General features: G+C 44.6%; 1 long non-coding RNA gene and 1 other non-coding gene across 2 annotated transcripts; both read left to right on the forward strand.

Moving 5' to 3' along the window:
- Positions 1-1,109: 1,109 nt before the first annotated feature.
- On the forward strand, positions 1,110-11,096 carry LOC133381019 (uncharacterized). Its single transcript, XR_009761608.1, has 3 exons — positions 1,110-1,215; positions 7,627-7,747; positions 10,888-11,096. It is a non-coding gene; the product is annotated as an uncharacterized LOC133381019 (long non-coding RNA).
- On the forward strand, positions 9,884-10,002 carry LOC133382711 (5S ribosomal RNA). Its single transcript, XR_009762079.1, has one exon. It is a non-coding gene; the product is annotated as a 5S ribosomal RNA (ribosomal RNA).
- Positions 11,097-12,802: the final 1,706 nt, after the last annotated feature.

Raw genomic sequence — 12,802 nt, forward strand, 5'->3', positions numbered from 1 at the left:
CCCACCTTCCCCAGGCATCCTTACAGGCAGAAGATACAACCGGTCTTGCATGGCATTGGAATGGATCCAACCAACCAACCAACCGAATGAATGAATGAATGTCTGGCAGGGCTCCTATGTTTTAGTATGCAGAGATTTAACAAGCAACATTTTTGCCACCACATCAACACAATGTCAGGGAAGGGGATGCAGTCGTGGGGAGAAATCTTGACTTGTTACATTTCTGCCTGTTTGGTAGCTGTTAAAGGCACAGCAGCACTCATGCTGGAAATGAAGTTGCTATTCTTAGATGGCATCAGATTGCAGCATTACTTGGTAGTAAGCACGCTGAAATCATGGGAATTGGCTTTAGAGAAAATTATGCATTGGACTTGGTAACAAGTATATGCCTCCTTATGCATGTTTTCTCAGGAGTAAGTCTCACTGACTTACGTATTACTGAATGTGTACAGCAGAGGTGAGGGATTCTAAGGCCTTCCAGATATTGCTGAACTACAGCTCCCATCATCCCTGTCCATTGGCTATGCTGGTTGGGGCTCATGGGATTTGGAGTCCAGCAAAACAACAACAACAACCACCAGGGTCCACATCTATGATATGCAGGAGTCTTTGATGGACTGAAAAAAAGATTTTTTAAAGTATTCCCCCCCCCCCCCGTTACCTCTTCTCTAGTTGGCTGTCATATCTATGCTGACTCCACATGCCCCAATGTTTGACTTAATGGGAAGGGTTATTACATTTTGGAACTAGCTATGATGGCTATGTTCTACCTCTGAATACCAGTTGCTGGGAATCGCAAGTGGGGAGAGTTCTGTTGCGCTCCGTTTCTGCTTGCGGGCTTCCCATTGGCTACAGTGAGAACAGGATGCTGGACTAGATGGGCCCTTGGTCTGATCCAGCAGGGCTGTTCTTACAGTGTATCCCATTTCTTGCAGAGAGATGTTGTTCTTCACACACAAACAAAAACCTCACCTATTCTTAATCACATCCCACCTGCAGAGATCCAGAGTGATCAGCACCATTGTCTTTTGATTAATTGGTAATCAGAGTTTCATATCTGATTGCCTGTTAGAGGAAACACCTGCACCTGAGGGCAATTTAAAGCTGGGGTGGTGGTGGTAAAAGAGGAAAGTATTAAAATCCAAGAAAAAGAAACAAGAGGAAAAGGAAAGCAGGATCTAGCAAAGATTTTTGTAGCTGCAAGCAATGGTCTTGGTGAGTTGGTAGTAACAGCTATTCATTTCTTGTGAGGGTGACGTTTAGGGTTTGATAATATTCTCTGGAAAATCAGGACTGATTGCCTTTTGTATTTATTCTGTGTGGATTAGGGTTGCCAGGTCCATGGCCTGAGACTGATCCTGCATCTTTAGGAGAAGAGAAAGTCAGCCAAGTGCAGGTGTTCTTGCAACACTGTAATGGGAAAAACCACAAGGTGGAATTCTCCCTTGCCCCTGCACAACTTTTAAAGATACAGAAGACCTCTTGGAGGCTGGGCCTGGCAAGGTCTTCTGTATCATTGGCCACAGATAGTGGTAGATGAGGGCAACATACTGGTTGGCAGAGCTTAAAATTCACACACAGAGTTGTGTTTGACATAGTGCTACTGCAAATGTTCCATCAGCAGCACCAGGACTTTCCCTTGCACAGTGGAATGTTCTTCCCCTCTCTTCCCTGTGTGCCCCCTAAATCTGTTCTGGGGAGTCTTCCCACCCTCTGGAGCCGATGAGGGGATGCATGGGGGGTAGGGAGGGGAAGAAGTCCAGTTGCACATGTGGAAAGCGTTCTGCTTGCACAGTTATGTAGCTGAATGTCTCTTTTGATGTCACAGTGATGTCAGAGGCACTTTTTGTGCCTGCAGTTTGATTCCAAACCCCATGCGCAAAGGCACAGTGATTTGTAAGCATCAATGATCAGTTAACGCCGGTCACTTGCGAGTCCCAATGTGCAGCAACAGTTTCTATTGTATGCCAAGGTGACCAGATAGAAACCAGCCTTATGTACGTGTGTGGGTCTCTACTAATACCTGTGGGGGAAGCATTCTTCTGCTGAGCCAATGATGGAAGCAAGAGCTCTGTCTTCCTTTAGTGGGCATGGGAGTGATGGGGAATTTTGTAGTTTGTTGGACTGGGGGTCCTTGAAGGAATTGAAGACACAGGCTTGCAGCAAAAAGATAGGCGTTTATTGGATGACAAGCGTACGCTTGGTCAGTCTCCCTCTGAGTGAGTGGAGAACTGCAGCATGGTGCTACTTGCCTGGAGTTTTTATACACTTCAGGACAAAGAAATTAGCATTAACAAAGCAGGAGTTTACACATCAGTATTACATAGGCATTACAGTATTACACAGACATTGCATAGGAATTGCATTGGCATTGCATTATATTCTAGTCAATTTGGCAAAGTTCAGAACTTCGCATGCCAGTACATTTTTATTATGAGCTGAGTACTCCTGCTATTGAGCTAAGCATTTTAGCTATTGCAATTCTTCCTGCATGTTGGAGATACTGAGATGTTCAGCACGGTGTTCTATGTTATCTTTTCAGAGTTCAAGCTGTGCCAAGCATTTTATGCATTTCAGCTTTAGCAGGCAGGAGAGACAGTACACCAAGGAAAGCATTTTTAGATGACTGCTGCACTATTAGAAATAGTATAACCTTCCAATTCCCAAAGAATATATTATTATTTATTGTTTGAACACAAGAATTCTCCATCGGGGACCTCCGCCCCACCAGTCTTCTTAAGCCATGTGCTCATCCTGCGCTGTGGGAACAGGGCCTCTTAGTGCTGCACAGACAGTCCTGCTTTCTCGCACTGTGCTGAGTGCTGAAAGAAGCCTTTTCCTAGCCCTGGGACATGAAATGCAGGCTAAGCTGTGTGTGTGTGTGGCTGCTACCCACTTCCTCCAGTTGGAGTTCAATCTGATGGGGGAAGGAAGGTTTCACTCCCCTGCCTTTAGCACGATACAGGGAGCTGCCTTATTTTAAGTTAGTCCATCTAGCTCAGTATTGGCCACACCGTCTGACAGCAGCTCTCCAGTGCTCCCCCATGGCAAGTGCTAGGACAGCAGTCCCCAGCCTGGTGCCCCCCAGCTGTTTTGGACCAGAACTCCCATCGGTCCCCCTCAGCCAGTGTTGGCCAGGGGATAAAGAATTATAGGACTTGTGGTCCAAAACAGCTGGTGAGAACCAGCTTGGGGAAGGTTGTGCTGGGGAGGGGAATATCCTGAGCCCTACCTGGGAATGTTAGGGACTGAACCTCGGCCCTTCCGCATGCTCTGCCTACTACAATCTTCTTCCTTGGGAGCCTTAGAGATGTGAATGCTGAGAAAAAAACCCAGAAACCAGGGGAGGGAGACACAATTCTCCCTCCCCTGAGCCTTCACATCTCTAGGGAGCCTATGAACCACACCCACTCAGCCTCGAGGTGATTGGTGCCTGCTAGCCATGATGGTTATGTTCTGCCTCCACCGTCAGAGACAATGTGCCTCTGAATGCCGGACTTGCAGTGGGGAGCGTGCTGTTGTGTTCATGTCCTGCTTGTGGGCTTCTCCTGGGCATCTGCTTGGCCGCTGAGAGAACAGGTTGCTGGACTAGGCGGGCCTTTGGCCTGATGCAGCAGGGCTCTCCTTCTGATCTTCACACCAAAGCCTTGAACCTGGCCTGGTAGCAAATCAGTACAACAGCCGGTGAAGCCCTGTCGGTGACATGCTTGAAAAGGTTATGGGCTGTGTGTTTTGCCCGTGTCAATTTCTTAGGCTTGCAAACATGTCTGTGGGTCCCCCAAAGGTTGGGTGACCCTGGGTTATGTAGAGTTGCCAGGCTCAGGGCCTGAGAATGATTCTGTATCTTTAAGAGAAGAAAACATTCAGCCAAGTGCAGGTTTTCTTGCAACACCGTAATGGGAAAAACCACAAGATGGAATTCTCTCTTCCCCCTGCACAACTTTTAAAGATACAGAAGACCTCTTGGTTGCCAGGCCCAGCCTCCAAGAGGTCTTCTGTATCTTTAAAAATTGTGCAGGGGGAAGGGAGAATTTCTCTCTCTTGCCCCCCCCCCCATTACAGTGTTGTAAGAAAAACCTGCACTTGGCTGAATTTTCTCTTCTCTTAAAGATACAGAATCATTCTCAGGCCCTGAGCGTGGCAACCCTAGTGTTATGTAATATGCATACATGGATATGGGGGGGAATGCAAGATAGTCACCTTCTGACATTTCCAAGGAAAGCTCAAATGCAGACAAGATAAGGGCAGTGGTTGCACACAACAGCAATAACCCACACTTTTCCCTGCAGCGGGAAATAAAACCCCTAATCTTGATTAGCGGGGTAGAGCCATAACTTGGTGGTAGAGCATCTGCTTTGCATGCAGAAGGTCCCAGGTTCAATCCCTGCATCTCCAGTTAGGCCTGGGAGAGAACCCAGTCTGGGATCCTAGAGAGCCACTATCAGTCAGTGTAGACCGTACTGAACTAGATGGACAAGTGATCTGACTCAGTATAAGGCAGCTTCTGGTATTCCTGTGATTGGAACCTAAATGGACAGAATCAATTTGATCAATAAATTCCTTTAGGACAGGAGTCCCACGCAAGGAGCTGCACACAATTTGTGCATTACATACTGACATGCATCCACATTTTTCTAGCTTTACATCGCCCTCTACTGGCAACTGGCTAGAAAGTTTGCTTCTATCCCCCACCAAAGAGCCCTTTGCAGTTGAGTCCTGTAGGGACAGAAAAGTCTGCAGTGTCCACAATTCTCAGAATCCCTGTTAACAACCCATGTTAGAATGTTTAGAATTAGTCTTATCTGCAGCTTCTGACCAATAGAAAGCTGAGCGCCTACAAGTCCCAGCAACCTTTGTGCACCCTTTCATGCAGTGTTAGCAAACATCGCTATACTGATTGATTGACAGAAGAAGAGCTCATTGAGGATGGGCCGCATCTTAGGGAGGGACTGTCCCAGGACAGAGTGAGGAGTTTTGCTTTTTGCAGGTTCTTTCTGGAGCAAGTCTCTTGCAACAATTGAGGTGTCCAACTTCAAGCAGGAGGTAAATGTTGCTGTTATTTCTTTTCTGCCTCTGTATTGTAACAATAAGTGTAGTGGAAGTTGCTTATGCTGGATTTTTTTAATACATGTTTTCCAAACATTGGTGTGTTTGTCAATGCAAGGTAGTAAATAGCTGGGAGTATCACCTAAAGCAGAGGGCAGGAGATTTGTCCTGGCATTGGTTGGGATGCTGGCAGTAAGCAAATCCTGGTAGAGGGAGAAGGTGAGATTGGAAAAGGTGCACTTTTTCCTCTCCTGCAATGCTGTCTTAGAGGCAGTTTATGCATACAGTGTAATTAGGCAGTAGTGTTAATGTGTTTTTGCGGGTTTCTCTGCAACATGTAATTGATGCAACTATAGTGTATTAGTGGTGGATTTATACAGGACGCTCCACACATCATTCCACTTTTAGTTGTTTGCCAATGTTACTGCAATTAACGCCACTCTTGTGCCATAGTGCAACAAAAATGGGACAAGAACTCACACACCCTACCTTGTCAATGCTTGTGGTTTAAAAAGTTACAGGATTTCAATAGCAATCCGTGGGACATACAACAATTAGAAATGAAGCAGTATGCCCACCCCAAAACTTTTGCAGGTACACACAGTACTGAAAGCAGGATGATATTAACTACCTTGATGTCATCATGAGCATAAATCATCCTGACCGCACAGTTTTGAAAAAGGTTGTCTGGAGGGGCTCTCGGGCACCATGGAATATTGTGTTTTTGAATACTCCTCTTTGTGAAAAGATCCTTGTAACTAAAAGAACTAGTTCAATAGAGACTACAGATTAATTCCTGATGTGCTAGCTTTCTCCTTACAGGGAGGCGATTTGTTTTTAATTGTAGGGAATCATTCAGAAATGGTATTCTCTTCCAGCTGATCTCTGAGGAGGTACAATGCCTTTTACCACCTCAAGACTCTGCTACCTCATTCTGCTGTGCTCTGACCTAGGACTTTTATTGATCAGTTTTCCTGGAATTACACCCCTTAAGCTTGTGGCTGTTGTTTACATGCCCACGGAGAGGCTCTTAGGCTGGAAAGCAGTTGGATAGAAAGGAAATCCTTTGCCAGGGAGCTCTACGTTCTCATAAATCCTGAGACAGATGATCATGTAAGCAAAAGGTGGGATAGAGTGTTAGTAATTGTTTCTTTCCCAGAAGGAACACTGATTAAAAAATAATAGTAATTAAAGTGATAGTGGGTGTTGTACAGTGATTGAGAGAGTGAGGCGTGAGTCACAAAGTCTCCATTTCAAATAATAAGCTGCTGTTCCTTCAGCTCCATTTCTTCAATTGTTGTTATGTGCCTTCAAGTCGTTTATGACTTATGGCGACCCTATGAATCGGTGACCTCCAATAGCATCTGTCATGAACCACCCTGTTCAGATCTTGTAGGTTCAGGTCTGTGGCTTCCTTCATGGAATCAATCCATCTCTTGTTTGGTCTTCCTCTTTTTCTACTCCCTTCTGTTTTACCCAGCATTACTGTCTTTTCTAGTGAATCTTATCTTCTTATTATGTGTCCAGAGTATGATAACCTCAGTTTCATCATTTTAGCTTCTAATGGTAGTTCCGGTTTAATTTGTTCTAACACCCAATTATTTGTCTTTTTCGCAGTTGATGGTATCTGCAAAGCTCTCCTCCAACACTATATTTCAAATGAGTTGATTTTTCTCTTATCTGCTTTTTTCACTGTCCAACTTTCACATCCATACATAGAGATCGGAAATACCATGGTCTGAATTATCCTGACTTTAGTGTTCAGTGATACATCTTCGCATTTGAGGACCTTTTCTAGTTCTCTCATAGCTGTCCTCCTCAGTCCTAGCCTTCTTCTGATTTCTTGACTATTGTCTTCATTTTGGGATTAAAAAAACCTGGCCTACTGTTGAGTGCATGCAAATCCTTCAGCATTTCAAATGTGCTATGTCTAAATGAGTATTATTGTTTGATAGGGCATTATTGTGTGAATGTAGCTTTTATAACATTTGTATCATGCTCTTCCAGGATCTCAGGGTGGATGACATATACCGTTTGTATCTTCACAACATTGTTGTGAGATAGGTTAGGCTGAGAAGACAGCAGCCTGGTTTGCAGATCATGTCAAACCATAGTTTAAAACCAACGATGGTGCTCCCTGCTCAAAAGTTCCTGTGGGACTCCTCCCTCATTCCTCCTGTTGCTGCATTGCAAACCCAGGTTTGTGGTTTGTTTTCCCCAAAAATCTCCATGAATGCTAACTAATAATGAACCCAGATTCAGATGACAAGAGAAGCCAGACTCTGGCTTGTTTTGCCCGTGGTGCAGCAGGAGCAGGGAAGGAGCCTGCCACTCGTTCGCATTTAACCCATAGTTTGTTTTAAACTATGTTTTAAATGTGATGGCCAAACTGGGCCAACGATCGGCCAGAGTCTGTCCCATGAGATTTATGGCCGAGTGAGAATTTGAACCTCAGTCTTCCCACTCTTTTCATGTATTCCTCATTTAATATTGTGTTTAAAAGTACACACTGTGAATAAAAATAATTAAACAGAATTTAAAAACCCTTTGTCATTTTTAAAACTCTCTGGTTTATTGCAGTCTGAGCAACAGCCAGTTTCCTTGGATTTCTGTTAATGATATAGCCAAGCTGATGTTTACCTGGCTCCATGTGCTGCTCTTCAGGACAAAGAAGTCTTGGCCTGGGTGGCTATTATCTCTGGTAAGCAGTGGATGAACTGCTCCAAGGTTCCTGGTGAACATAACTGACTTGTGCATGGCATGAGATAAGGATGGAGGGTGGGTGAGTTAAATATTCTGGAAGTCCTCATCTGTAGGCAGAGAGAGAGAGAGAGGCTCCTGGTTTCAGACAACCACCCTGAATCAACACCATCTGAAATGTACAGGGATAGTCAAGCAATCTCTTTTCTACTTTGGCATATTATGAATGAGGGAGTGACATAAGTAATCACTGATACTTGATTTGCAGGCTGTGCTCTGCGTTTTTAATACTGAGTCCTCATTATTGGATTGTCATAAGAAAGCATTTAGAACTGGGCCACAGAAGTAATAATAAAATCTCATTCTGAGAGCAAGCATGTTATTCATTTTTATTTTTTTAAAGTTCAGGTTTCTACTGAGTTGCACATTTTCCTGATATATGTTGTTAAACTTAGAGGTAAAATCCTGTTTCTGTAAAAGGCTACTGCCTTCTGCTGATCTTCATATTTCTGTGGTGGACAAATCTATATTGGCTATTCTCTATGTAATTAATTTCACCCCAGGAAGTCACTATTTCAGGGGTCACCAACCTTTTTAGGGCTGTGGGCACATTTGGACTTTTGAGTGTATGCTGCAGGCACCACCCCCTTGGTAACTTCTTCCCTCCCCCAAAAGACCAGTCAGATCCAACAGAATTAATCTGAGCCTTGAAAAGCATAGAGATGAAAGAGGAAGTGGGAGAGTGTCACTCTTTAGCTGTATGTACTTTTCACGGGAGAAAAATACATCACGGGGCAGTTAGTGGGGGTCTCAAAGGCTTTGTGGGCACCAGGGGAAGACCTCAAGCATGCTGTTGGGCCATGCTGGTGACTCCTGTACTGTGTGATTTCCCTCTGTTCTTGGCACAGGATGGGATGTCAGTAATGTTTTTGTGTGTTTTTTTTAAACCTGTATCTCCTTTTGTCCCTACGGGCTGCATAATGTCCATCTTTCAACCTGGATTATCGCATCTTCCTATTGAAAGGGAAATGTCAGGAGTGGAGCCAGTGCAGGTGGAGGGTTTTCTAGCAGTTTTGTGATGATGGATAGTTGAAGGCAGGAAGCTTCAGCATCTTGGACAGCTCCTTGAAAGTTCGGACTAAAACCCAAAGCGGATTCCACTGCCCCTCTGACATGGCACCACCAGCCGCCACTGTTTCAAGGAAATGAAGTTGCAAGCAAGCTACTTCAATTTAGCACAACAAATGCATTTGAACTCTTTATCATTTCTATACTGAACTTGGGTGCTAAGTTGTTATAACTATGTAGCCAGAACATAAGAGCCTGTTGGATCAGGCCAGTGGCCCATCTAGTCCATTATCCTTTTCTCAAAGTGGCCAGCCAAAAGGGGGCTAATGAGAAAAAAGAGGGGGAGGCATCAGCGTGGGGGAGCCTCAAGGTTTGTGGAATCAACTGGCTTTAAAATTAATGTAATCACAACCTTGGTACAGGTGTCTTTTTGATATTGAAGAATGTGTGTGAGAACTTAGAAGTTAGGTTTGGTCCACACACGTGATAGAATGTTGAGGTGGTAGTGTGGACTGTACCACCTGAGGGAATGGATCCCCCCCCATTTCTGAAGTTTAAAAAAACTACTAGTATTCTCCATTTTTAACTGTAATTTATTTTCTGTGTCCATGTTGTTGTATTTTAAATTACTGTGACCTGCACAAGAGCTCAAATGCCCAAGATATAAAAACAGGACTCTTCAATCACACCAATTAATAAAACAAAACAAAAAAAACCTTCATCCATGAGAATGTTTCTCTAAAATGGCTGGAGAGCCTGTGGCCCTCCAGATGTTGGTAGACTTTCAGCTCCCATCAGCCTCAGCCAGTATGGCCCTTGGCCAGTGATGCTGGGAGAAGGAGTCTAGCAGCATCTAGGGGCGGGGTGGAGAGCACAGGTTCCTCACCTCTACCCGAAAAGGATTCTCCTTATGAGGGAGGTGTATGAGACAAACAGGTAGACATTAATACAGAAGTGAAGTGCTGATTTAACACCAGCTGATGTCATCTGTCAGTTACTTTTTATTGTCCCTTAAAGGCCCTGAAACAGCCTATGGACAACCCATATACTCCCAGTTACAATATTTAGAGCCTACGGCCATACTATCCTGAATACCCCTGATCTCGTCAGATCTCGGAAGCTAAGTAGGGTCAGGCCTGGTTAGTACTTGGATGGGAGACCGCCTGGGAATACCAGGTGCCGTGGGCTTAGAGGAAGGCAATGGTGAACCACCTCTGAATACCTCTTACCATGAAAACCCCATATCCAAAAGATTCATAGGGTCGCAATAAGTCGTAATGGACTTGAAGGCATATAACAACAATATTTAGAAACATAGTAACGTGCCTTATACTGAATCAGACCCTTGGCCTGTCTAGTCCATTATTGTCTATGCTGATTGGAGTTACTGTTCCCAGAGCCGTTTAACAGTCAGTCCCTTGTCTCAGGGAAATTGGAAATTGTAGCTCTGTGAGGGGACAGGGGGTCTCCTAACAACATTCAGCACCCTTCATAAACAGTTCCCAGGATTCATTGGGGGAAGCCATGATTGTTCAAAGTGGTATAATTGCGCTTTAATTGTCAACGGGAGGAGGGAGGGCATGGGGTGGATCACAAGGGGTTGTGGCCTACTGATCTGTTAGTCAACTAAAAGCAATTTGAACAATTATGAGTGTCTCTTAAGCCCTTGTCCTCCCTCACGTCTTAACACTACAGCAGTAGTGTTCTGAGTAGAAACCCATCAAAGGTTCTTCCCTGAGAGCAGGAACAGCCATGACAGATAAAATCTGAAAGTCAGCTTCTTATGTTCCTAATGTAAAAAGATTTCATTTTATAATTGAGGCACTCTCTGTGTGTATTTATATTTGTTCAAATTAAGCAAAGCGGCATGATCTGTAGCAGCGCTTTTTTGGGGGGTGGTGGTGGTAAAAAATGACATGCCAGTATTCATATCTTGATAAAAATGCTAGGGATGCCAGCGCAAATTGTTTATCAGGGGCAGTAAAAAAGATATGACAAAAAGATATATAGATGACAGTACTTCATATTGATGAGTACTCTCTCTCTCTCTCTTGTGTGCATCGTCTGCTGCAGCTCTTGGGGAAAGACACAATATCCTTGCAAGCATTCAGCACATGCTGCCCTCCCGCCTCTGGCACCAGATTTCACCAGCGTCACCCCACCATTCCAAACTTAATTCTTGCAGCCATTTTAAATGTATTTATTGATGTCATTTCTTTACTGCCTTTGCTCACACAGTCTTCCATGGCTGTGTGCAACAATAAAAGCCACAAATTATACAAGTCTTGTTGTCGACCTGCCTCAAAACACCTTAGTACTAAAACAGTGCAACAGAACTTAATCAACACGTTAATAAAATTAGTAAGGAGGCTTAACAGGCACAAATAGCAGTGTCAAGTCCAAGGCCTCAGTGGGGTTTTTTAAGGGTCAGCTTGTAAAACTTTTTTTCTAAATTATAACAAGGAAGCTGCCTTTTGAGCAGCCTGAGAAAGTCCCCAGGCCTGCTAGAAACATCTTCTGGGGCCAGTGTGCCGTGTGTGATCAGCCACCACTCCTTTCTAGCAGGGGTGATCCATGTCTATGTGGCTGCCCCTTTAAGCTCTGCCCACCCCCAATAGGTTGGTCTCTGCTTCTCCCTCTACCACAGCTTGGGACTCCCCAGTTTTCTAGAATTTGAACTGCTCCCACTTCCTTTCCATGGCAACAGCATTGCTAAGCAACATCACTGCCTCAGTCTCTGGCCTGCTGCCTTTTCCTTGAATGCTGCCATTCTCCCTTTGGACTTGCATGGGGGGGGGGGTGACAGACAGAAGAAAAAGGGTTGCATCCAATGTTAGTCCTACTCAGAGTAGACCCACTGAAAAGTCACATCCACACCATAGATTTAAAGCATATTAATTCCATGGCTTCCCTCAAAGAATCCTGGGAATGGTAGTTTACCCCTCATAGAGCTACTGTGTCCAGCACCCTTTACAAACCACGGTTTCCAGAATTCTTCAGGGGAAGCCGCCTGCTTTTAACTGTGTGGGGTGTTATCCAATGTTAGTCCTACTCAGAGCAGACTCATTGAAGTCAATAGACATAGCTAACTTAGGTCCATTAATTCCTCTGGGTTTACTCTGCGTAGAACCTAGTTGAATTCAGCCCTAAATCTACATACACTTGCATAGGAACAAAACAATAGTTCTGAAGAAAGTATTGGGGAAGGGTTGTAGTTCAGCGGTAGAGCGACTGCTTTATGTAACATCCCAGGTTCAATCCCCAGGAATGACCCCTGCCTAGAGAGATACCGCCAATCCATGTAGACAACATTGAATTAGATGGACCCTTGGTCTGACTTGATATAAGGCAGCTTTCTATAAAAAAGGTGTATGTTCCTTCTTTTCACATGATGTAGGTGCTTGGCACATGAGGGGCTATCTTAAACAAGGTATTCCTGGGTGTGCGTGTGTGACAGAGCGTGCGATGGCTACTTTAAGATGGCGTCCAGCACTGAGTACTTGTAAATTCTTGTATTTTTATTTTTTCAAAAAGAGAAAGCAGAAGGCCCTAGTTTCAATCCATCCTTCGCGTATCCGGGTAAAAGGATCAAAGGTAGACAGCGAGGAAAGATCTGCCAGTCAGAGTAGATAATATTGGGCTAGTTCAGGGTGGTCGGCATGCAGGCTTTATTTCAAAAGCCGTCTGCAAGCAAGCACTTCAAAACTCTGGCAAGAGTGCTTTGTCCCTCCTCCAGCAGCCACACTGGATGGGGAGGGAGATGGGGTGGCAGAAAGACACAAGGGGAAAAAAGGCTGGCCTTGAACACTACTGGCCTTATTTGGGGTGTGTGTGTGTGTGTGTAAGAACCTTTTTCAAGGCCTTATCACAGTTCAAGGACACATTTCAGGCAGGCAAAAGCCCTCTAAGCGAGTGCAGAACAGGGCTGGTGAAGGGGTTTGGCCTTGGGAGTCTCCAGGGCTAAAGAGAGGCTTGGAAGTCTGGATTT

The sequence above is a fragment of the Rhineura floridana genome, chromosome 3 (genome assembly GCF_030035675.1).
Source record: "Rhineura floridana isolate rRhiFlo1 chromosome 3, rRhiFlo1.hap2, whole genome shotgun sequence".
NCBI classification, from domain to species: Eukaryota; Metazoa; Chordata; class Lepidosauria; order Squamata; family Rhineuridae; genus Rhineura; species Rhineura floridana.